Here is a 26,395-nt window from a genome sequence, read left to right as displayed (position 1 = left end):
TACATGGAGCGCTGCCACAAGAAAGAAGCATCCATCATCAAGGACCACACCATCCAGGCCATGCTCTCTTCTTGATCCCACCATCAGCCAGGACGTACAGGGCCCACACCAGCAGGTTCAGGAACAATTATAACCCTACAACCATCAGGCTCCTGATCCCTCATTCACCACAACTCTGAGTTGATTCCACAATCTACAGATTCATATTCCGTGAATCTACAGCTCATGTTATCAGTATTATTTTTTCTATTTGTATTCTTTACACATTAGTTGTTTGTCAATATTAGTTCATATATAGTTTTTCATGAACTCTATTGCATTTCTTTATTTTACCTGAATCTCCAAGTAGTATATGGTAACATATAACCATATGTTACTTCAATAATAATTCTTAAAAATTCTTTGATAATAATAATATTTTGATTAACTTTTACTTAGACTTTGAATTTTCTCTCAAAAATATTTAGGCATCAGCCCACTGAATGAGAAAAGTAATAGTTCTATTATGTATAGATTCTGAATTCCATAAGTAATTTCCTGTGTTATTGATTATAGTTTCAAAACCTTATAATGATTCACTAATAAGAGAAAACATTTATCCAAGTAAGCAGTTCGAAAAATTAATTAGCATCGCGCTAGGTAACGCAAATTTCACTGCTTTGCCCAGACTGCATTTTTATTCTATCTGGACCCTTTGTAGAGTCCTTGCAGTTGTTTTACTTATTGGATTACCATGAAGCAGAAATCTTTAAATCTCTGCAATACTAGAGGCCATCCCACTGGGCTCAGTAGGTTTCAACAACAGAGAAGAATGCTTTTGATTTCCAAAATACAGAAGCTGGGGCAGCAAGTTTAAACAAACATTGGCAAGAGAGGGAAGTGCTCTGCTGAAGTGCACGTGTTTACTAGCAGTGTGATTCCAACAGATTTAATCTCTATGATCTGGGAGGCAATGAAAAAGAAGTCACCATAGCTGCTTTTGGGTGAGGTAAGAAAAAACTGTAAGATATTTACTCTACAAGAGATAAACACATAGTTTTGTTACTCATATTTCAATGTTTTCCTTACAAATGGTAGAAATTATATATTCAAATACAGAAGATGTTGCATATCCTACTCAAATTATGCCAAATTATTATATATTATATAAAAACTCCCTAATGCATCCTTTTTAAATTGGAGTTTTATAAATTCAATTGTTATCAACAACAGTTCAATATTGATTGCAATACTGTTAAATCATAAATTTTCTTATTTGACTTTTTTCCAATGATTTCACTAACTTAGAATTGTGCATTATAATTTCTCAAAAATATGTTGGAGGAAACCTTTAATTGTCAATTACCAATCTTCCCATTTGAACAACGGATGACTACTAACTGATCACTGATCATCTAAGCGAAAACTTCAAAGAACTTTGGAATGTGCATTTAATAGTCCCTCCCAAAACATATGGGAAGATGTTTCAACACCCAGTTCAAACTTCTATGCATGTTGTATGGTGCAAACCCACAATTTCTCTGGATATGAAACTGCTTCTGTGAATTGCTAGAGAACTCTCCCTAAAATGTCATATTTGAAGATTTCAATGTGGCTGAAAGAACATCAGATTTTCAAGACATAATGCTGGCCCATGCAGGTTCAAAACATAAATTTATTCCATTTATTATTTTACTGCTTTCAGTAAATCTAAATAGCGTCGAAACCGAGACCACAAGTATTCATTTAACCTCAAACCTATGAATTTCCTGAAACTTCTCTACTGACACACAGCAGCACATCTGTTTCTTGATAAAATATCCTTGCAGCTGACCTGAACAGTTACCCATCAAAATTATACTGATTTAACCTTAAACTTTAAAGGACTTTGTTTTTGTCCTGTATCTGTTAATGACCAACACACATAATTCAGAACAGGAATACAGAGAAGCTCCATTCCAGCAACAAAGAGAGATTAGTTTAAATAGAGTTAATTTTTAAACTCAGAAGTTATCACTCTTCAGAAATTTAACCTGTTCTGGGGAGTTGAGATGAACAGATGGTGGAATTGGATGATAAATCATCTAATAACTTTTTCAGGGTAATAGCATTCTATTTCTGTGCAATGGTGAGCCTTGATGCCTTCCACAGTAAAACCTTATGAATGCCTGGTGGGGGCACAATAAGGTTGGTGTAAAATATATTATGGAGCCCAAAGGAACACTTCTACTTTTGCTTAAATTTTATTTGCCTTAAGTTCTCTCCAGCTTCTCAACAACTAACTTTCCCATTCACAAAATGATTTCCAAAAATGATTTATCAGACTCTTCTCAAAGTTCAAAGTGAATTTATTATCAAAGTCCAAATATGTTACCATATACAATTTTTGCAGGCATTTACAGGAAAAAAAGAAGTAAAAATAGAATTTACAAAATACTTTACATGAACAGACAAAGTCTGACAAACAACCAATATACAAAAGAAGATAAACTGCAAATAAAGATTTTTAAAGATTAGCTTTATTTTTTCACACATACGCTGAAACATAGATCGTGCAGTAAAATGTGTCATTTGCATCAGCGCCCATTACAGTCTGAGGAAGTGCAGGAGTCAGCCTGCAAGTGTTGTCATACTTCTGTCACCATCGTAGCATACCCAGAGCTTACTAATTGTAACCCGTACATCTTTGGAATGAGGGGGGAAAGCGAAACACCGGGAAGAAATCCATGCAGTCACAGGATGAATGTAAAAAACTCCTTACAGGAATTGAACCCCAAATGTTCATCACTTGTACTGTAAAGCATTGGACTAACTGCCTCACTACTATGCTGGCCCTATCTTCTGTACCACCAAGGTGCCCCTAGCTGCTACTTCACTGTGCTACCCAAATAAAAAAAATAGTATCGAGAACATGAGTTGTAAAGGTCCTTGAAAGTGAGTAAATAGGTTGTAAAATTCAGCTTAGAGTAGTGCTGATTGAAGTTATACATGCTGGTTCAGGATGCTTGTAGAGTAATAATTATTCCTGAACCTGATAGTGTGGAAGCTCAGGCTTCAGTACCTTCTGCCCATTGGTAGTAGTGAGAAGAGGCATGGCCTGGACGGTGGAGCCTTTCACGATGGATGCTGCTTTCTTGCGGCAGTGCTCCATGTAAGTATATTCAATGGTGGGGAGGGTTTTACCTATGATGGACTGGGCTGTGTCCACCACTTTCTAGTATCCTTTTTCATTCCTGATCATTGGTGGCCATGATGCAACCAGTTAGGATATTCTCCACTGTGCATCTATAAAAGTCTGTCAAAGTTTTTGGTGACATAACGAATCTACTGTATGCAAGCTTCTAAGAAAGTAGAGATGCTGTCATGCCTTCTTTGTGATGGCATTTATGTGTTGATCCCAGGACAGATCTTCTGATATTTATTGCCAAGGAATTAAAAGCTACTGATCCTCACTACCTCCAATCCCCTCCGATCCCCTCATAGATCTCCTACTTCTTCCTCCTGTAGTCGATAATGAGCTCTTTGGGTTTTCTGAAGTTGAGCGAGGGGTTGTTTTCATGGCACCACACAACCAGATTTTCAATCTCCCTCTTACATGCCGATTTGTCACCACCTTTGATTCAGCCGACAGTGGTGTCGTCAGCAAACTTAAATATGGCATTGGAGCTGTAATTAGCCATACAGTCCTAAATATAAAGTAGGGTGCTGAGCTGTCTGCTGTGATGCACCTGTGCCGATGGAGAGATGTTGTTGCCAATCTGTACTAAATGGGGTTTGCAGATAAGGAAATCAAGGATGCAATTGCACAGGAAGTTACTGAGGCCCAGGTCTTGGAGCTTAGTGATCAGTTTCATGGGGACGATAGTGTTGAGTGCTGTGCTGCGCTCTACAGAGAAGATCTTGACATATGCATCTTCATTGTCCAGGTGTTCCAGAGCCGATTGAAGAGCCAATGAAATGGCATCTACTGTTGACCTGTTGTGAAGGCAGGTATATTGGAGCAGATCCAGGTCACTCCTCAGGCAGGAGTCAATGTGCTGTTTTACCCTTTGAGACCCAGCAGACAGTTACCCAATATGCTTAGAAACCTAGAAACAAAGAAAATCAGGTAAGCCATTTTGCTCTTTTTTACTCCTGCTTTGGCATTCAGTGCAACTGTGGCTGATGTGAATTATCAATATTCCCAAGCTCTCCCCATTTCCCTTGATGCCTTTTGTATCCAGAAAATCACATACCTCCTTCATAAATATGTTCAGTGATTTGGCCCCACCCTTATCTGCTAGAGAGTTCCACAGGGTCACTATACTCTTAATGAATCTCTTCTCATTCCCCTCCTAAGTGTCTCATTGTGATCTCTTACCCTAGAGACTCCCACTACCTCAGAGGAAACATCCTCCCCACATCCAGCCTATCGAGCCCTGTTCAGAATTTTGCACATTTCAGCAAGGTCCTGCTTGTATTTCTAAATTCTATTGAATACAAGCTTAGTCAACTCAATTTCTGCTCAAATGACAGTCTAAGAAGGAAGCATCTGTCATCAAGGATCCCCACCATCTCGGTCATGCCATCTTTTCACAGGAGGTAAAAAAGCCTGAAGTCCCACACCACCAGGTTCAAGAACAGCTACGGTACTTCCCTTCAATCACACTGTTCTTGAACCAACTGGCAAATCCTAATCTCTACAGGTTAGCAATATTATGACCACATTAACTGCTTTGGATTAAAATACTAAATTGTATTTTCTTGTAAATACTGTCTACAATTTATGTTTAATTAATGTTTTTTTATATTATGCTATGTGCCTGTGATATGGCAAGTAAGTTTCTCAATGCTCCTATGCGTACACCTATTTATATTGAACATATCACAATAAACTCGACTTTGACAACCATCCCAAGTATCCATGTTGTAAACTTCTCTTATATTGTCTCTGTGACAATAACGTTCTTTCTTAAATAAGGGGACCAAGAACGTGCAGAATATTCTTGCAGTGGGTCTCACTAAAATCTTGGAGAAATGTAGAAATACATCTTCAGTCATGTTCTCAAAACCCCTTGCAATAAAAGCCAGAAAGTAATTTCTCGTCTTAAAGGAATCCGGGCAAAATTGAAACAGCAACAATTCCTTTCCTCCCACTGACGCTGCTCGGCCCACTTAGTTCTTCCAGCAGATTCTGTGTTGTACAAACTTGATAATATTCTGCCTTTCTGTTTTGCCAAAGTTGATCATTTCAGTTATCCCTGTTGTGTTGCATCTGTTTTTATTTGTTCTCTCAATTTACTTAAATCCTCTTGAAGGTTTCGTGCATAATTCTCACAGCCCATATTCCCAATACAGGAGGTTGTCCACAGATTTTCAAATGTTACATTTTGTTCCCTTATCCAAATTATGCTTGTACTTTTATAGCAACAATGGAGGAGGTACATTGCATCCATGCTTATTCCTTTGGGCGACCATTCTTGTGAGTGTGCTAGTCTTGCTCCCGGGGCAGTGTTTTGTACCGTGTGTGGGATGTGGGAAATCCTGGAGACCTCCAGTCACCCAGATAAGCACATCTGCACCAGGCGCACTGAACTGCAGCTCCTGAGAGAACGTATTAAGGAACTGGAACTGCAGCTTGATAACCTTCGACTCATATGAGAGAATGAGGAGATGATAGGAGCTACAGGGAGATAGTTACCCCTAGCTTGCAGGAGACAGTTAACTGGGTGACTGTCAGGAGATGGAGGGGAAATGCACAGCCAGTGCAGTGTACACCTGTGACTGTTCCCTTCAGTAATAGGTATATAACTTTAGATACTATTGAGGGAGACGGCCTACTGCGGGGAGACAGAGTGACTGGGTCTCTGGCACTGATTCTGGTGCTTTGGCCTAGAGGAGCAGAGAGGTGAAGAGGACTCCAGTGTTGCTAAGGGATTCCTTAGTCAGAGGAGCAGAGATGAGGTTCTATGGGTGCGATAGAGACACCCGGATGGTATGTTGCCTCCCTGGTGCCAGGATCAGGGATGTCTCAGATCATGTCCACGACTTTCTCAAGGGCAAGGGTGAGCAGCCGGAAGTCTTGGTACATATTGGCACCAATAACATAGGTAGACAAGGTGTTAAATGGCCTGAATATTAAAAGGCCTGAACGGATTAGATATAGTAAAGTTATTCCCCATGCTAGGAGAATCTAGGACAAGATAACCTAAGTTACAGAGAAAGGTTGAACAAGTTAGGTCTTTATTCTTTGGAGCATAGAAGGTTGAGGGGGGACTTGGTAGAGGTATTTAAAATTATGAGGGGGATAGATAGAGTTGACATGGATAGGCTTTTTCCATTGAGAGTAGGAAAGATTCAAACAAGAGGACATGAGTTGAGAGTTCAGGGGCAAAAGTTTAGAGGTAACACGAGGGAGAACTTCTTTACTCAGAGAGTGGTAGCTGTGTGGAACGAGCTTCCAGTAGAAGTGGTAGAGGCAGGTTCGATATTGTCATTTGAAGTAAAATTGGATAGGTATATGGACAGGAAAGGAATGGAGGGTTATGGGCTGAGTATGAGACTAGGTGAGAGTAAGCGTTCGGCATGGACAAGAAGGGACAAGATGGCCTGTTTCTGTGCTGTAATTGTTATATGGTCATATGGTTATAAGAGAGCACGACTTCAGGATTGAAGGACATCCATTTAGAACAGAAATGCGGAGAAATTACTTTAGTCAGAGGGTGGTAAATCTGTGGAATTTATTGCCATGAGCGGCTGTGGAGGCCAAGTCATTGGGTGCATTAAGGCAGAGATAGATAGGTTCTTGATTAGCCAGGACATCAAAGGATATGGGGAGAAGGCAGGGGAGTGAGGATGACTGGAAGAATTGGATCAGCCATGATTAAATGGTGATGCAGATTCAATTGCCCAAATGGCCTACTTCTGCTCCTATATCTTATGGCCTTATGGTCTTAAGGTGAAGAGGGCCTGAAGAGAGATTTTAGTGAGCTAGGTAGAAAGCAGAGAAACAGGACCTCAAGGGTAGTCATCTGTGGACTGCTGCCTGTACCACGTGCCAGTGAGGATAAGAATAGGATGATTTGGCATGTGAATGTGTGGCTGAGAAGCTGGTGGGGGTGGCAAGAGTTCAGATTTATGGATCATTGGGATCTCTTCTGGGGAAGGTATGACCTGTACAAAAGGGACAGGTTACACCTGAACCAGAGGGGTCCAATATCCTTGCGAGTTGGTTGGCTAGAGTTTTCAGACAACATGAAGATAGGTGGAGGGGCAGGTAGTTTTGAGGAAATAGGGAGGCTACAGAAAGACTTAGACAGGTGAAGAGAATGGGCAAAGAAGTAGCAGATGGAATGTAGTGTTGGGAAGTGTATGGTCATGCGCTTTGGTAGAAGAAATCAAAGAGTTGACTATTTACTAAATGGAGAGAAAATACAAAAATCTGAGGTGTAAAGGGATTTGGGAGTCCTTGTGCAGTATTCCTTAAAGGTTAATTTGCAGGTTGAGTCTGTGGTGAGGAAGGCAAATGCAATGTTAGCATTCATTTCAAAAGGACTAGAATATAATAGCAAGGATGTAATGTTGAGACCTTATAAAACACTGCTTAGGCCTCACTTGGAGTATTGTGTGCAGTTTTGGGCCCCTTATCTTAAAAAGGGTGTGCTGAAACTGGAGGGTTCAAAGGAAGTTCCTGAAAATGGTTCCAGGATTAAACGGTTTGTCACACGAAGAGCATTCAATGGCTCTGGGCCTGTATTCACTGGAATTCAGGAGAATGAGGAGTGACCTAATTGAAACCTATCGAATGGTGAAAGGCCTTAATGGAGTGGATGTGGAGAGGATGTTTCCTATGATGGGGGAGTCATAAGACCAGAGGACACAGCCGCAGAATAGAGGGATGTCCTTTTAGAATGGAGATGAAAACTTACAGTCTTTTAACATCTTTGGATTATTTTTACTGTGCCCATGGTCTGTTTTTTTTTATCAATTATGCTATTGTTTGCACTGTTGTAACTGTATGTTATAACTATGTGGTTTTGTGCAGGTCTTGTAGCTTTAGTTTTTGGTCTTGTTTTGTCTGGTGGATTTGGAACACGCTAAGACGGTAGCATGATATTAATACGCAGCAGCCTCTCTGAGGAACACGCTAAGATGGTAGCGCGATATTAATACGCAGCAGCCTCTCCGGACTCTGGATTGGGGATTGCCAAACGTTGTGTGGATTTTCTAGTGTAGTCTGTTTTGTCATATGCTTTTGTGATATCATTCTGGAGGAACGTTGTCTCATTTTTTAACTGCATTGCAATTGTGGTTTCTAAATGACAATAAACTGAATCTGAATCTGAATCTGAAAAGGAATTTCTTTAGATAGAAAGTGGTGAATCTGTGGAATTTAAGGCAGAAATTGATAGATTCTTGATTGGTTTTGGCACGAAGGGATACAGGAGGAAGACAGGATATTGGGGCTGAGAGAAAACGATGATGAAATGGTGGAGCAGACTCAATGGGCCAAATGGCCTAAGTCTGCTTCTGTATCTTATAGTCTTACTCCTAAGAGAGCCACCTCATCAGTGTCATTCCCCTCCTTATTTTTATGCATCTCTGCAAATAATGCATTATATATTAAATAGTGAATAGGAAAGGATTTTGGAGATATTGCAAGCCTATAATTAGATGACCTATCAAATTTTATCCTGACAAATAACCCTATTATATTTTTATTCATGGAATCATCCCATTGAAGTCAAATTCTTTAGAGCAAACTCTGAGGAATTGTTTAAGGAGTATCAGAAAAAAATTAAGAAGGAATGGGAAAAAGAACTTTTTTGTCTTATACTCACTGAGCAATGGGAGAAAATTTTACAATTAGTCAATTCTTCTTCTATTTGTGCTAAACATGCCCTAATACAATTTAAGGTTGTATATAGGGCTCACATGTCCAAGGATAAACTTGCTCGATTTTATTCTTATGTTAATCCAACCTGTGACAGATGTCATTCTGAAGTTGCTTTTGGTCTTGCCTTTGTTTGCAAAATTGTTGGAAAGATATTTTCGGTATTATTTCAACAGTTCTGAATATCAAATTGCAACCGCATCCTATTACTGCAATTTTCGGTTTACCAATGGTGGATAATAGTTGTTTATCCCCCTCAGCCGCGCGGCGGATGATTGCATTTGTTACATTAATGGCTAGACGATCTATCCTATTGAACTGGAAAGAAATTAATCCTCCAGCTATATTTCAGTGGTTTTCTCAAACTATTTCTTGTTTGAGTTTAGAAAAAATTAGAAGTGCTGTCTTTGATCCTTCAGTTAAATTTGAAGAAACTTGGAGACCATTTATTCAACATTTTCATATGAGCTAAACTGACTTTTCCTAAAACTTACTTTTATTATCCTTAATTATTTGGCTGGAGGTGCGGAGTTATTGACACTGCTGTGTATATTTGACATAATGCAATGGCCCATGTTGGTTAGGTTTTTTTTGGGGGGGGGAGTTTCTTATTTACTCCATTTTTCGTAGTTACTATGAGTTTGGGAGGTTATTATATATGGATTATTATCTATTTGTATTTATACCATAACCTATTAATTATGTACTCTCAAGCTCTCTGTATTCATGTTTCATTTATGTTTGTTTAAAATTAATAAAAAGATTTTAAAAAGAGGAATTGTTTAAGCAAAAACAGTTCACAAAAAAAAATAATTAGTTACACACAAAATGTTACCCTATAGCTCCCTGGCATAGCATATCCCCAACTCTACCATTAAATCAATCGATCAGATGGACCACGGTACAATGGTCCATCAGAAGGACTTGCTGTGAGAAGTACCAGATCTCTCTAACAAGGAGATGCCAGCTTGGAAAAGCTGAAACAGGGGCTGAATGCAGAATAAATGGCAAAAAAATTGACTTAACAGATCCCACGACCATCAAGTTAGTTAAAAGCTCTGCAGATCTGACTCTTCTAGTTGGGCAACTAAGCATAATGTAGAAAGAGGCTTCAATAACATCTCCATCCTCAGTGAAAATATTGAAAAGATTTAACTGCAGAGAAAAACAAATGTCCCTGCAGAATGAGAAGAGTGATGAGAGAATACCGCTGTGTGTAAAGATGGGAAGAGAACAGACTACAGAACAAAACAGGTTTAGAAATTGTGATTTTAAGTGAAATGATTTGCCTTTAAACACCGCAGAGTGAAATGGAATTCGAATTGGCATTGTTTATGTAGGGCTCTCAGTACCATTAACTGTGGTGTTAACTTTTAAGGAAGGTCGTTGTGGATGGAACCGGAGGCATGAGCTCCAACGTATTAAAATATTATGTGCACAAACTGATAAACTTACTGATTTGGCGCCTTTATTTTATCTGTTTCTACTAACCCATCACTAAGAAATCATTATAAAGTTGTAATTATTTACTCACCTTTGGTGTATTGTTTGATATTCGTGTTGTGAGCTTGTACTGGGGGGGATTTACACCATATCCACACCGAAGCGATTGCACTGATGGCAGTTCACCCTTGGTAAACGGGAGTAAATTGAGGGCACAGACGCTACATTTATTATTGCCATATATAGTGAGGTACAGTGAAAAGTTTGTCTTGCATACTATTCATACAAATCATTTCACTACACAGTACATTTAGGTAGGATAATATAAATCAATAACAAAGCAGAATACAGTGAAACATCTACAGAGAAAGTGCAGTGCAGCAAGAAAATAAGGTGCAAGGTCATAATAAGTTGGATTGTGAGGACAAGAGTCCATTTTGTTGTACTATGGAACCACTTAATAGTCATATAATAGTGGGGTAGAAACCGTCCTTGAGCTTGGTGGTACATGCTTTCAAGTTTTTATATCTTCTATCCAATGAGGAGGAAAGAAGAGAGAATGTGGGAACTTTCATTATGCTGGCTGCTTTACTGAGGCAGTGAGTATAGACTTCTACACTTATATACCAAGGTGAGGTTTATGTCCGTGATGTGCTGACCTGTGTCCACAATTCTCTGCCTTTTCTTGTAGTCACAAGTGGAGCAGAGATGTCATACCAGGCTATGATGCATCCAGATAGGACTATTTCCATGGTGCATCATAAAATAACTACGATGGGAACATGCCAATTTTCTTGAGCGTCCTGAGGAAAGAGAGGCATTGGTGAGCTTTCTTGAACGTGGTTTGGACCGAGGTAGGCTTTTGCTGATGTTCATTCCTAGGAATTTGAAGCTCTCAGCACCATTGATGTGGATAGGATCATGTGCATTGCTCCTCTTCCTGAAGTCAATAACTTGCTCTTTTGATTTGCTGACATTGAGGAAAAAATTGTTGTCATAACACCACTTTACTAAGCTTTCTATCTTCTTCTTGTATTTTTACTCGTCATTACTTGAGATACAGGCCACTGCACATTTGTAGATTGAGTTAGAACAGGATGTGGCCACACAGTCATGAATGTATAGCAAGTAGAGTAGGGGACTGAAGACACAACCTTGTGGAGCACCAATCTTGGAAACAATTGTGGTGGAGACTTTGCTGCTCACCTTTAATCATGGTCAGGAAGTCAAGGACCCAGTTGCAGACAAGGCATTGACACCCAGGTATCAAAGTTTGTGAATGAGTTTGCTTGGACATATAGTATTGAAGGTAAGGATGTTGTTAATAAACAATAGTCCAATGTAAATGCCAGAGATTAATTTAAGGCCAGGGAGATGGTGTTCACCATAGACCTGTTTTGGTGGTAAGCAAATTGCAGTGGGTCATTGTTGTCTGGGAGGCCGGGGTTTGAGAGACCTGCCTCTCAAAACTCATTATCATGGTGGATGAAGGATGGGTAATAGTCATTAAGGTATGTTACCTTGTTTTTCTTAGGGACCAGAATGACGGTGGTCTTCAGGTGGGAACTACAGACTGAACCGGTAAAGTGCTTGAAGAGAATATTCTGCAGATTTCAGCCAGCCACGTGAAATTAGGTCTGACAGAAATAATTGATGAGAACTCGCATCAGAGTGAAGCAGTTGAAGATAATACTGTATGCTGGGGAAGGAAAAGGGTTTTAAGAATATTCTGCAAAGTGAATCAAGTCACAAGAGAACATTGCGGCATGCAACAAGTAAAGGGAAAACACCGTGAGCTAAAGAATCACTCACACCATTAGTACCCCGGTCAGGTAGAAATGATCGTACTGAACCAATCAAGTACAGGTGCTCTGGTAATAGTTCATTTCTAACTTCATTAACCCTGCATGATCAGTCTAAGAAAAGGCCTTATGGCCATATCCCTTAGGCACATCCTGATATTGTTGATGCTAGTTTTGGTTCACTCCATGCCCATTAACCCAGGGTGTTCAATGGTCTGGTATCTTTCTGAGATGATGGGATTTTCCTTGAGGCAGAGACTTTCTTTAGTCTTGCTGTAAGTTTTATATGGCAAGCCATCCTTGAGAGGCTTAAAGTGACTAGAATTTCCTGTCGTGGAAGATAACCCGATGGCCTCACAATTTCTGTCACTCTGCCGCTTTAACAGTAGCTCACTAGTTGCAATGGATGGAAGTTACTCGTGCTTGTAGAGAGCCACTGCATATTGGGTCTTCAAGTCTAAGATAGGTCCTTCTGCTTCCATTCAAAGCTTTACCATAACATGAACTGTGTTTTATCTAGTACCAGCATTAACCCCACAGGGTCTGCCACCATTGAAAGATTAACTAGTACTAGAAGATATTTATTACTTTTGTTTCATGATCACAGATTAACTCTATGCTTCAGTCTTCCCCTCTTCATGAGTACTTAGCCCAGCTGATTGAAGGTAATAAACTGTAGAGCCAAACTTGTTGGGAGGTAAGCTGCCGGGTCAAAAGGTGAAGGTGGTATGATGCAAACTGAGGGGAGGAGCAAGTGAACAGTCCAGAGTGAAAAAATAAAAGATTGAGTGAAACAAGGGAGCTAAGTGAACAAAGGGAATTCTCTGCAGAGTAGAGGATAATGCGTGAGAGGTAGCAGAACAGGCGGCATGGTTGTGTAGTGGTTAACGTAGTACTATTATAGCGCCAGTGATCGAGGTTCATTTCCCTCCACTGTCTATAAGCAGCTTGTACATTCTCCAAGTGACCACGTGGGTTTCCTTTGGGTGCTCTGGTTTCTTCGCACATCCCAAAGCGGTACAGGTTATTAGGTTAATTGGTCACATGGTTGTAATTGGGCCAGAAGACACGCTGTGTCTCTAACATAAAGAGAGTGAGATGAGTGAAATGGCATCCACCCCATAGACTGGTTTTGGCAGATGACAAATTGTAGTGGGTCAGACACGCAGAAGAAGGGAATGAGTGAATGAGGAGATGGTGAAGAGTGAAAGCTGGGAGTGAAATGAGTGAAAATCCTATGCTGCAGAGAGAGAACCATAAGGAGAGAACACTGCAAAGAAAATTAAGAAAGAGAATCTACAGCCAAGTGATACATTTGTAGAGATTGTGTTCTCAAGTGGAATGATTGATGATATTTACCGCAGGGTGAAACCAGGGAAGGGTGCACACTACAGGGCAAGGTGAGTAATGGCTTTGCAAGTGAGGGAAATATGTCACAGAATGAAAGAAGGGAAAATGATGCGGAGAGAAGCAATTGATGACAAGCAATGAACAAAGACAACAAAATACCGAGAAAAAAGAATGAAATGAAAACACTGCAGAGTGAAATAATTGATGACAACACAGAGTGGAGTGAAACTATGAATGTTATAGTGCCACAGGGTGAACTGAGGGAGGAGAATATACTGCAGTGAGAAGAGTGATGAGAGAGCACTGCGGAATAAAAAATAGTGAGCAGAGTAAAATCAGGAAATGTAGTAAGCTGCAGAGTGAGGCGAGTACTGAGAGAGCACTGAGAAATGAACAAGTGAGGGATGAGGACGCAAGAAGAATAGAGATTGTGGTCTCAAGGTCATTGCCAAGCAGTAAAACTTCTCCACATCACTACACTTTCCTAGTTCTAAACAGCTTGAAATGAGCATCCAGATAGCCATGGAGAGAAATTGGTGGAGGGGAAACAGAACTGAACGAAATGTGGGAAGACAACATGGAGGGAAATGAGTGATTCAGATACACTGCATGGAGGGAAATGAGTGATTCAGATACAATGCAGAGTAAAACAGCTTGACAGGAAGATTGAAATGAGTGGGAAGAGTTTATTGTAGTCAGTGCTTCAAAACCCTTTACAATCCGGAATTATGGTCCTCAGGTATGTGGCCAAGATGAATGGCTGAATGATTGGCTGCAGGCAATGTATGAATAAGTACCAGTCCTTGTGGAAAAAGGAAGTGTGGACAGTTTATAAAAGGTGGAGATGTTTGAAAACTTCTGTCTTATTATGATGGTTTGAAATTTTATATCATGTTTGGAACAAAAGCGATCTTCTTTTGCTTTTAAAGTAGAATATTATTGCCATTTCCTTGATATTTCTAATATTTATTCAACTCTGCAAGTATGTCTAATGATCTGGTGTTCACTTCCCTCCAGGGCTGAACATCCGGAGATTCAGCACACTCTGATAGAAGATATTTCTGCTAAGTAATATTTAGGGAGAGACATGCACGCACACTGCCACTTTTACAAATGTGTTTTGTATGGCATGCAGTGCCCATCTTAGAAAAACAAAAAACATTACTGTCCACTTTTAGATCCAGCTCTCCAGAGGTGGCATGGCAGTGTAGTGGTTAGCGCAATGCTTTAGAGTTCCAGCAACCCAGGTTCAATTCCCACCGCTGCCTGTAAGGAGTTTGTAAACTCTCCCCATGACTGTGTGAGTTCCCTTCAGTGCTCTGGTTTCCTCCCAGTCTAAAGAGCTACCAGTACCAGTTGGAGATTAAGAGACAATGGTGGCTAATGGTGACTTCTTTGCTTACATCTTCAGAAACAGCTCTATTTCTATCATTAATATCTCTATTTTCCCTTTTCAGGGTTCTTTTGAAGACACTGACCTGGAGTCACACACTGACTTCAGTTCTTTGCGGGAATGGGACCGGTTCTCGGGGTTTCACGACTGGCCACTATTTGATATAGCAAGGACGCGGCCATGGAGATTAGCTCGCCTTTGGAGTTTTGGGATTTCGTGGCTGTGGAGGCGGGCGGACTCGATGTCGGTGCCTTGGCAGGAAACTGATGTGTCGTGGGAGACGGAAGATCGAAAGCAGCAAGCTGGCGCAGAGCTCAGGAAAAGCAACACAACGGACTTTTAACATCACAAATCAGCAAGTTGTTTGTTATGTCTCCCCTCTCACTGCAAAATGGAGACACCTCTTTTTCCCTTCTTAGGGGGAGGGGGAGGGAAAGGGAGAGGAAGAGGGAGAGGGCACCTGTGGTATATCAAATTACTGGGTGAACAAGTAGTCTTTGAGATACTGCAAGTTTGTGTCTTTACTGATGCTTTGTTGCACACTTGAGTGCTTGGTGGGAGGTGTTGATGCTTTTTTTTTGCTGATGGGGAGGGGGATCGCTGCTTTGTTGCTGCTTATGCATGGGAGGGGGGAGCTTGGAGGGCTTTGGGGTTCTAACATTTAAAAGTCGTTCATTCTTTGGGGCACTCCATTGTTTTCGTGGATGGTTGCGAAGAAAAGGAATTTCAGGATGTATATTGTATACATTTCTCTGACATTAAATGTACCTTTGAAACCTTTGAAAGGTTATGGTAAGTTGTCCCATGATTAGGCTCAGATTAAATTGGGGAATGATGGGCCAGAATGGCTTATTCCAAGCTGTATCTCAATAGATAAATGAACACAGCTGGAAGCCCGATTTACTAGATGCCAGACAGAACTCCCAGGGTTTGAGAAAATGGAGACATATGTTACCAGCTGCTGCTGACGATCACTGCTTTTAGAATGCTCTTTAGCACCTGGTAACTTTCAGCCCGCAGTCACTTGACCCCTGAACTTGGAAACTCTCAGTCAGCCATCAATATTGCACCTGCACCTTTCCTCCACCCACAAAGAAGGGTTTGGTCTTCCCTGCCTGATGGCCATGCTTCGATGCTTATCCCTGCCAAGGCCTACTTCATCCAACTGGAAGATTTCCAACCAACTTTCATCTTTTCAATATAGCAACAGTTTGGAGCAATCTATCACAAAGTTGGCAGTTGTATATTTAGAGCAACACGCACAAAAAGCTGAAGGAATTCAGCAGATCAGGCAGCATCTAGGAAAATGAATAAACAATCAATGTTTTGGACTGAGATTCTTCATCAGGACTGGAAAGGAAGGGGAAAGATGCCAGAATAAAAAAGTGGGAGGTGGGGAAGGAGGCCAAGTTAGAAGGTGATAAGTAAAAGCTATGTGGATGGGAAGGATAAAGGAGTGGAGAAGAAGGAATCTTACAGGAGAGAAGAATCTACCAAGGGAGAAAGGGAAGGAGGGGCAACAGATGAAGGTGATAAGCAGGTGATGAGAAAATGTAGGAGGCTAGAGTGGGGAATAAAAGAGGTAAATGGGAAGGAAAAAAAGAAAAAAATTACCATAAGGAGAAATCGATTTTCACACCATCAGGTTGAAGGCTACCTGGGTGTTTCTCCTACACCCTGAGAGTGGTTTCATCATGACAGAAGAGGAGGCCATGGACTGACATGTTGGAATAGCAATGAGGATAGGAATTAAAATAGTTGGCCTCCGGGAAATTCCACTTTTAGCAGATGGAGCAGAGGGGTCCCCCAATTTACATCGGGTCTCACCAATGTAGAGGAGGCCACATCAGGAGCACCAGATGCGTCACATATTCGTCATGTTTCAGGAAAACATATGCCAGTGATATTAAACCTGATTCTGATACTGGCACAGCACTAAAACAGCAGGCATCATTCAAGCCAGCTTTTGCCAGGAGGAAATGTGGCTTCTTGCTTTTGGTGTTCCCGCTCAGTAGCTGCCAGCCACCTCAGTCTGGTCAGTTGCTGAGAAAGAGAGAGTTAAAACTGACAGAGTCTATGCCATCAAGTTGAGCAAGATCTTCAGGTCTTTGGCATCTCTAATTTTTCTGTTCCACATCAATGAAATGGTAAAAAGGCTTAAGTACTCAGCAAGTCAGCCTGTGGGAAAGGAATAGAGTTAACTTGTCAATTTGATGGGACTAGGAAAAGTTAGAGCTGTGGGCAAGCTTTGCTGCTTGGCATTGACATTGGGGATGATCCCAGAGGTACCTGCGAATACTGCTGACTGGACCTCCACCAGCTGTCAGGAAAACAAATGACCATTTTCCTGTGAACAGCAACTCTTCTAGGATTGTTTAATCTGAGGAAAAGAGAATGTTAGCTTAAAAGCCCTGAATTTGCTCTAGATGCTCTGGTTTAATCTGTATGTGATGGCTGATCAATTGCCCACTGTGAATTATTCGCACTGGGTACGTGAATAGTATAACCTAGAGTGACTGATGGGAATACTAAAAAGTGACTTGAGTGTAGGATTAATGCATGTGGATGCTCAATGGTAAGCATGGTCACGTTGGGCTAAAAAGCCTGTTTCTGTGTCGATAGTCTCTATGGTATGTGATTAGCCTGTTCTTCAAATGTTATCAATGAAGACAATAGAATTGAAAATCACTGCAGTTGCATATGGGAGCAACTTTCACTTATTTTACACTATCACCCAAAGCTGAAATTAAGTCATTGCTTTTGTTCTATATTTCACTCCCTGCTTAATCATGTTACTTGTCTTAAACAGGACTCCTGGTGATTACAGAGCCATTCTGGCTTTTACTGAAACAAGGATCACTGATAATTATTTTCCTTTGGCTTCTGTGGCTCTTTCCAAAAAACAATAGTGGATGAGCAAGAGAATTACTATGGAAATTCACAGTGTGTGCTCAAGATAGCCCTGGGACGGGAGTCAACAACTTTCTGACTCAGAGGTGAGATGATATCAACTGTGCCATGTTGGCACTCCAGCACACACAGCGATAAGATAAAGCAGGAAATAGTAAACAAGTGCATGATGTACAGTTGGAAATTGAGAAGATAGGGGTATGACTGAACAAAATAAAGATGAGCTTTATTTATCACATGTACATCAAAACATAGTGAAATGTGTCATTTGTGCCAGGAGATGTGCTGGGGCAGCCTGCAAGTGTTGCCATGTTTCTGGCACCAACATAGCCCTACAACTTTGCAACCTGTACATCTTTGGAATGTGGGAGGACCTAGAGGAAATGCACACAGTCATGGGGAGAATGTACAAACTTCTTATGGAAAGTGTCTGGAATTGAACCCTGATTGTTAGCACTGTAAAAGCATTACGCTAACCACAATGCTACCCTGCTGCCCAAATGAGTATAAGTATGTCAATATGACCATGATCAATAAAGTTAATAAAAAGGTTGTAGCAAATGTAAGGAAGTATTTGCTTAACAGGGAGTTTCTCTGGACTTGAGCCCAGATGCATCAGACTTTTCAGGTGTTTTATTTAATAAAGGGATTGGATGTTAGTGCAAGAAGCAGTAAAGGAAAATATCACATTTTCCTTCCATTTAAATTGTTTAATTAAGTTTTTCTAACCTTGTCCGGATAAATAAATCATTCTGATGCTTAATTGAACACAAGACAAAGTTGAAAATTTTGAGAAATTCATCTAAAACCCTTGTCAGAAACTGGCAGAGAATTCAGGCGTAGGTTGGAGATTTTCCCCTAGGGCAACCATGCTAATTTTTCAAAATGAAATATGTCAAAGGAGGCAGCATTTTGGAATTAAAATAAAAAAGTAGGACTTTAAACTGGAAGGTTTTGGCAGTATTTCCACAGAAGGTCAAGACTAGGATAGAAGATAATATGTGATCTTGACAAATATCCTCTACCATCATAATAGTAAGTTTAATGATAAACTGTAACCTTTGATCTGCTCTTCTACCAGAGCACACACATTAAAGACATCCCATCCAGGGCATTCACAGAATGGAAGTCTGTAGTGAAAGTGGCAATAGCTTCATCATCATGGGTCATGAGGCTGAACTTGAAGGCAGAGAAATGCTTAGGTATGCCAACTGCTGGAAGTTTAAAACTGGTAAAACTGACAGTCAATCAGAACACTCTTGAACCCAGCAGTTTCCTCACTTAAATTCATCCTGATAGTCAGTGAATGGGCAGCCCTCTTGGGAGAAGCAGTTTGTCAAGTTCAATGCATTAATCTCTCAATTGCAGTAATATTAAGCACGACATCTATGACTTATTGGTTTTACCATCTTTCCTCAACTTCATCAATAAAATAAGGATAAAAGCACAGTGGGAGTTGAGTGGACTGAAAAATGGATATGGAACTGAAAATCAAAAAACTGCAGATGCTGAAAATCAGTAAGAAGAACAGAAAATGATGGAAACATTTAGAATCAGAATCAGGTTTGATATCATTGGCAAATGTCATGAACTATGTTTTTTTGCAGCAATAGTAAATTTCAATATATGATAGTAAAATTATAAATTACAACAAGAACTATATTAAGATATTAAATTAAGTAGGTAGCACAAGAAGAGAGCAAAAAAAGGTGAGGTAGTGTACATGGGATCATTATCCATTCAAAAATCTGATGGTGAAGAAGTTGATCCTGAAATGTTGAACATGTCTCTTCAAGCTTCTGAACCTTCTCCTTGAAGATAGTACTGAGAAGAGGTTACACCTGAACCCAAGGGGGTCAATATTCTTGTGAGCTGGTTGACTAGAGTTATTCGGGTGGGTTTAAACCAATTTGGTAGGGAGCTGGGAACTGGAGTAATAGTACTGAAGATGAGATAGTTAGTTTACAAACAGAGGCAATATGTAATGAGACTCTGAGGAAGAGGAGAGGATGATAATAGGGCAAAATTTCAGTTAACAGTATGAGTTGCAAAGTAAAAGGCAGTCAAAATTGAAAAGGGTGAATACAGGATGAAAGGTGCTATATTTGAATGCACTCAGTATATGGAATAAGGTTGATGAACTTGTAGCCACAGTTACAGATTGGCAAGTATAATGTTGTAGGCATCACTGAATCACGACTGAAAGAAGATTATAGTTGGGAGATTAATGTCCAGGGATACACCTTGTATCAAAAGGATAGACAGGAAAGCATGGCTCTTGTCGGTAAAAAATGAAATGAAATAATTAGAAGGAGGTGATATAGGGTCAGAAGGTGTTGAATTGTTGTGGATAGAGCTATGGAACTGCAAGGGTAAGAAGACCCTCAGGGAGTTATATACAGACCCCTGAACAGTATTAAGGATGTGGTCTACAAGTTAGAATGGGAGATAGGAAATGCATGCCAAAAGGGCAATGTTACAATAATCATGAGGGATTTCAATATGCAAGTAGATTGGGAAAATCAACTTGGTGCAGAATTCCAAGAGGAGCTATGAGATGGCTTTTTAGAACAGCTCATGGCTGAACCCCCTAGGGGATCAGATACTCTTCTTTGAGCGTTGTGCAAAGAACCAGAATTGATTAGAAAGCTTAAGGTAAAGGAACCCTTAGAGGAAATTGATCTTAATAGGATTAAATTCACACTGAAATTTGAGAAGGAGAAGCTAAAGTCAGATGTATCAGTATTATAGTGGAGTAAATGAAATTACAGAGGCATGAGAGAGAAGTTAGCCAGAATTGATTGGAAAAGAACACTGGCAGGGACGATGGCATAGCAGCAATTACTGGAATTTCTGGAAGCAATTTGGAAGGTACAGGATGTCCCAAAAATAAGAAACATTCTAAAGGCAAAATGACAAAACCATGGCTATCAAAGGAAGTCAAAGCCAACATAAAAGCCAAAAAGAGGGCGTGTAATAGAGTAAAAATTAGTGGGAAGTTAGAGGATTGGGAAGCTTTTACATACCAGCAAAAGCAGCTAAAAAGTCATTAAGATGGTAAAGATGGAATACAAAAGTAAGCAAGCCAATAATATTAAAGTGGATACCAAAAGTTTCTTCAGATAGATGAAATGTAAAAGGGAGGTGAGAGTGGGTATTAGACTGCTGGATAATGATGCTGGAGAAGTAGTAACGGGGGACAAACTGAATAAGTATTTTGCATCAGTCTTCACTGTGGAAGACACTAGAAGTATGGTGGAAATTCCAGCTGTCAGGGGTCATGAAGTGTGTGAAGTTACCATACAAGAGAGAAGGTTCTTGGGAAACTGGAAGAACTGAAGTTCAATAAATTATCAGGATTGATAAAGAAGAGTTGGTTGATGTTGTGTGCTATGACTTTTAGAAGGCCTTTGACAAGGTGCCACACATCAGGCTGCTTAACAAGCCAAGAGCCAAATGTGTTACAGGAAAGATTCTAGTATGGATAAAGTAGCGGCTGATTGGCAGGAGGGAAAGAGTGGGAGTAAAGGGAACCTTTTCTGGTTGGTTGCCGGTGGCTAGTAGTTTTCCACAAGGGTCTGTGTTGGGACTGATTCTTTTCACGTTACATGTCAATGATTTTGGACAATGGAACTGAAGGCTTTGTTGCAACATTTGCAGATGATACGAAGATAGGTAGAGTGACAGGTAGTTTTGAGGAAATGGAGAGGAGACAGATTAGGAGAATGGACAAAGTGGCAGATGGAATATAGTGTCAGGAAGTGTGTTCTAGCTGCCACTTTGGTAGAATAATGAAAGGGTTGCTTATTTTCTAAAGGGAGAGAAAATACAAAAATCCGAGACACAAAGAGAGTTGGGAGGAATTTCTTTAGCTCAAGTGTGGTAAATCTGTGGAATTTGTTGCCTCAGGCAGCTGTGGAGGCCAACTCTTCATCTACAGTATACTTAAGGCAGAGGTTGATAGATTCTTGATTGGTCAAGGCAAGAAGAGATATGGGGGCAAGGAGATTGGGGCTGAGAGGAAAGATGGATCAGCCATGATGAAATGGCGGAGAAGATACAATGGGCCAAATGGCCTAATTCTGCTCCTATATCTTATGGTCTTATGTTCTAGGTTATCGGGGATCCTTAATTAAGTATGTCGCCTTTTTGAGACCGCCGTTTCACAGTGCCCATGATGGAGCTGGCTGAGTTTACAACTTTCTGCAGCTTTTTCTGATCTTGTGCAGTGGCCCCTCCATACCAGGTGGTGATGCAAGCGGTACATCAGTAGAAATTTGTGAGAGTCTTTGGTGTTATATCGAGTCTCCTTAAGCTCCCGATGAAATATAGTCACTGTCATTCCTTCTTTGTAATTGCATCAATACGTTGGGTCCAGAAGAGAACTTCAGAGATGTTGACACCCAGGAACCTGAAACTGCTCACGCTTTCCACTGCTGATCCCCTGATGAGGACTGGTGTGTGTTTCCTCAACTTCCCCTTCCTGAAGTTCACAATCCATTCCTTGGTCTTACTGACAGTGAGTCCAAGGTTGTTGCTATGACACCACTCAACCAGTTCATCATTCAGCTATCTGGAACAGGGGAGGAAAGAGGACTCTCATTCCTCCATTGTTCTTTAAAGTGACCGAGCAGTGACCAGGTTTGGTCACATTTGAGTCTCTGTTAATTGCTCAGTCACTCCCTGAATCTGCGTTGCAAGTACAGCATTGGAAATACTCAACAGGTCAGGCAGTGTCTATGGGTGTGAAAGCAAATGCTGGGAGTTTCTGGCATCATCCCTTGTTTTAGATTTCCAGCATGCTCTGCTCTATATCTTTACATTTGTATTTCTATTTCTCTCTAACCATGCTCATTCATCATTACCTAGGTGAATTGTGTCACCTTTACAGTCTTAGTGTCCGCCCTATCAGGGACACATCTTGCCTCATTTTCCCTCTTTTCCAGTTCCTTCAATCCCTTCCTCACTTCACTGCTGCTGTCTGGTCTTCTGAGTTTCTCCACACTCACATTTTGTAATTCAACTTCACCATTTTCAGTATTTAAGACCTTAAGACCATGAAATATAGGATCAGAATTTTTCCATTTAGCCTATAGAGTCTCCACTGCCATTCCATCATGGCCGATTTATTAACCTTCTTCACCCAATTCTCCTGCATTCTCCCCGTAACTTTTGCCACCCTTACTCATCAAGAACCCAACATCCCCTGCTTTAAATCTGCGTAATTGTTTGGCCTCTACAATGCTCTTTTTAGCTGCCAATTTCCTAGCTGTCATTATCGTTACATGATCTATCTCTGACTCTTCCCCTTCCTTCTCTGTATTACACATTTGTCCCCATGGGTTACCCAGCCCCTCACGAAATGTACTCCGAGAGAGACTTCGGACCACGTGAGAGTTTAGGATCCAGGATTGGAATAGTAACCACCATGCCAGCTCTGGACAACGCATTACACTGTCAACTGTTCCCAAAGGAACGTGACTGGTCAATAAATTCATTTTACAAAGTCTAAGATATCCAGAGCTGATCAGGAGATCTGTCAAAATAAACAAAATAAAACCACAGACACACACAAAATGCTGGAGGATCTCAGCAGGTCACGAACTCCACAGCCGTCACAATGATTCTTCTGTGGGATTTTTACAGAGCAGGTGCCATGATATTCTTCTCTGCTCCCAGGAATCTGTAGGATTGCCAATGACAACCCTTGCTTGGGGTTGCTTCTCCAGCTCGTGGTAATATTGAGGACTTACCTTCACAAATCTTTCCTGCAGTGAGGCTGGCAGTTGCAGGAGACACCTGAAATGCTGTGATGTATGTTGCACTGGTAGGAACCTACTGTGTTGTTACAAGTTGTGTGTTTGTCACAGGGCAAGGATTCACACTCACCGACATCTCTGTGAACAGACAAAATGGTAGATACTATTTGCTCTCTGTTACATGTAGACTCCATGGGCCTGGGTAGAGCAAAACACAGGCATGTTGCTTAAACACAGAGTAGACAAATAATTCAATAATTTTCTTGGGAACAGCCTTAAGAGTTGAGGCAGAAAGATATGTGCGTGGAGTTAAGGAACAGACCACAACGTGCTGATCATCTAGGTGTGGATGAAATGTAAGTGTTGGCTCGATGCTTTGTCTGGTGGTCTGGGGTAGATCAGCACTGTGCAGGATGCTAACACGTCCAGAAGATGCCAACAGCAGTGCCTCTCCATCCCTGGGAATGGCCTACATTTCACCGGCAGAGCGTTCGTATAGATTTTGCCAGGCCATTCGTGGGCACAGATTTCTTGGTAGTCATGGAGGCATTTACAAAGTGGCCAGAAGTGTTCTGAATAACTTCCAGTACAGCCTTGCTTAAAGTGAAAATGAAACTAAATGCACATGAGTTATCTCAAAGATTCAAAGTGCATTTATTATCAAAGAATGTATAAATTATACAGCCTAGAGATTTGTTTGCTTAACAGGCAATCGCAAATCAAGGAACCTGAAAGAATCCAATTTTAAAAAAAGACCAACCCCCTGTGCCCACAGAGAAAGAGAAAAAAAACATAAACCAAATCATGCAAACAATAGAAGTGAGCAACAACAACAGCATTCCGAACCAAACTGAATCCTTGGATCCAAATCCCTGGAGTAGGCCCAAACTCTCAGTATGCAGTTCTTCATATTACCAGGGCAAATCACTGCAAAGTTTGCAGACATGAAGCAGAGCAGCCAAGACAGTCTCACGGTTGCAGAAAGAGGAGCCCTCGGGCCATCTGGGCCAGTGTTTAAGTTGTCCGATGCTCACATTCTGACCCAGGCCCCACCGCGGCAAATCACCTGGGCCTAGATTTCACTGCTGGAGAAGCTATTCTAGACCTCTCCAAATCTTGGCACCCAGAATGATTTAGCCTCACCCTGCTTTCCAGTCTATCTGGGCTGGCATTTAGATTGTCAATACAACAGATTGTACCTTGCATTAGGACCCAGGCCCCACCTGGGTAAATCACTCCAGGCCTGGAACAAGCTACCCAGTGATTTGCTTTGGACCTAGATTTCACTACTGATGAAGCTGTCCTCGGTCTATTGAAATCAGCTCAGTGCTTAGCATGATCCACCCTCACACCCGGGTCAGCTGGACAGCATCGGAACTCCTCTGTCCCGTCTTCTTCCCTCCGAATCATTCACTCCAACCAGCACAGTCCAACTCCAAGTGCATTGATTTTGCAGCATATCAGCAGGGCACGTTTTGTGAATTCCCCTTTCCTTCACTTCTTCATTATCTGCCGTGATAGTTCACCACAATTTACTTTAAAAAGTGGTATTAATAATATTTTAGTCAAATTTCTTTGTTTTCAAACTACCAGCGAGTTGTCATACATTGTCTCCCTACTCCATGTTTTGCTTTTAATTAGTTTTTATGTTTTGGAGTTACAAAGCCTAACAACCTGAAACTGCTCATCCTTTTCACTGCTGATCTCTTGATGAAGACTGGCGTGCATTCCTTTGACCTCCCTTTCCCGAAGTCCACAATCAATTCCTTGGTCTTACCGACACTGAGCACAAGGTTGTTGTTGTGACTCCACTCAACTACCTTGCTCCTATATACCTCCTTGACACCATCTGAAATTCCGGCAACAAAAGATACGTCATTGGCAGATTTGTAGATGGTGTTTGAGCAGTGCCTGGCCACACAGTCATGGATGTAGAGAGAGTAGAGCAGTGGGCTAAGCATGCATCCTCGATCAACAATGCCTCAGGTGACATCTTCCAGATAGTCATTCATTTCAGCTTTTCAGGTTCAAGTCACTTCCCTCAGAGAGGGGGCTGGTTCGTGTTGCTTCCCTCGGAGAGGCTGCTGGTCTATGTCACTGCCTCGGAGGGGCTGACTGATGTTGTTGCCACTAGAGAGGCCACTGGTTCATGTCACTTCCCTTGGGTACTGATGCTTTCGGAGATGTCATCAAAATTCTGAGATTTATGGAATGGGCTCTAGTTCCATGTTTATTTTTGGGTTCTCACCCATTCATTTTTTGTTACCAATTGGCGGGCTGAAGGTTGAGAGAGCTCTTAGTTATTCTGTGAGGGAGAGCTCGGGGGCATTTGGGATTTGCGAATTTTGTTTCTTTTTCTGTTAGTGCAGGTGTATTGGTGTCTTTCTTTCAACTACTTCTATGGATTTCTGTATTTTATGGCTATCTGGGGAAGACAAAACTCAGAGTCGCATTCTCAAGTCAAGTCAATTTTTATTGTCATTTCGACCATAACTGCTGGTACAGTGCATAGTAAAAATGAGACGACGTTTTTCAGGACCATGGTGTTTCATGACACAGTACAAAAACTAGATTGAACTACGTAAAAACCAACACAGAAAAAAACTACCCGAGACTACAGACCTAACCAGGACTGTGTAAAGTGCACAAAACAGTGCAGGCGTTACTGTAGCGGGGTGCTACGCGCAGCGCTGAAATTACGACACGGAGTCGATAAACTGCAGCCACAGAATCTGTTTATTTAAAAACACAGTCTTGCTTTAAAGCCTGTCTCCCCCACTCGATACTTCGAGAGGCACGTAACTGAAACTCCTTGAGGCTATCTACCTTTGTCTCTGGCTCTGGCTAATTGTCAGCCGGTTCGAGTGTGCTAGTAATTGGGTCGCCA

General features: G+C 41.1%; 1 long non-coding RNA gene across 1 annotated transcript; it reads left to right on the top strand.

Annotated features, from left to right (window-relative positions):
* Positions 1 to 872: 872 nt before the first annotated feature.
* On the top strand, positions 873 to 16,189 carry LOC140737340 (uncharacterized). Its single transcript, XR_012101111.1, has 3 exons — positions 873 to 988; positions 3,906 to 4,087; positions 14,904 to 16,189. It is a non-coding gene; the product is annotated as an uncharacterized lncRNA (long non-coding RNA).
* Positions 16,190 to 26,395: the final 10,206 nt, after the last annotated feature.

The sequence above is a fragment of the Hemitrygon akajei genome, chromosome 2 (genome assembly GCF_048418815.1).
Source record: "Hemitrygon akajei chromosome 2, sHemAka1.3, whole genome shotgun sequence".
NCBI lineage: Eukaryota > Metazoa > Chordata > Chondrichthyes > Myliobatiformes > Dasyatidae > Hemitrygon > Hemitrygon akajei.
The sequence above is the reverse complement of the archived record's forward strand: the minus strand, read 5'-3'. Positions and strand labels throughout refer to the sequence as shown.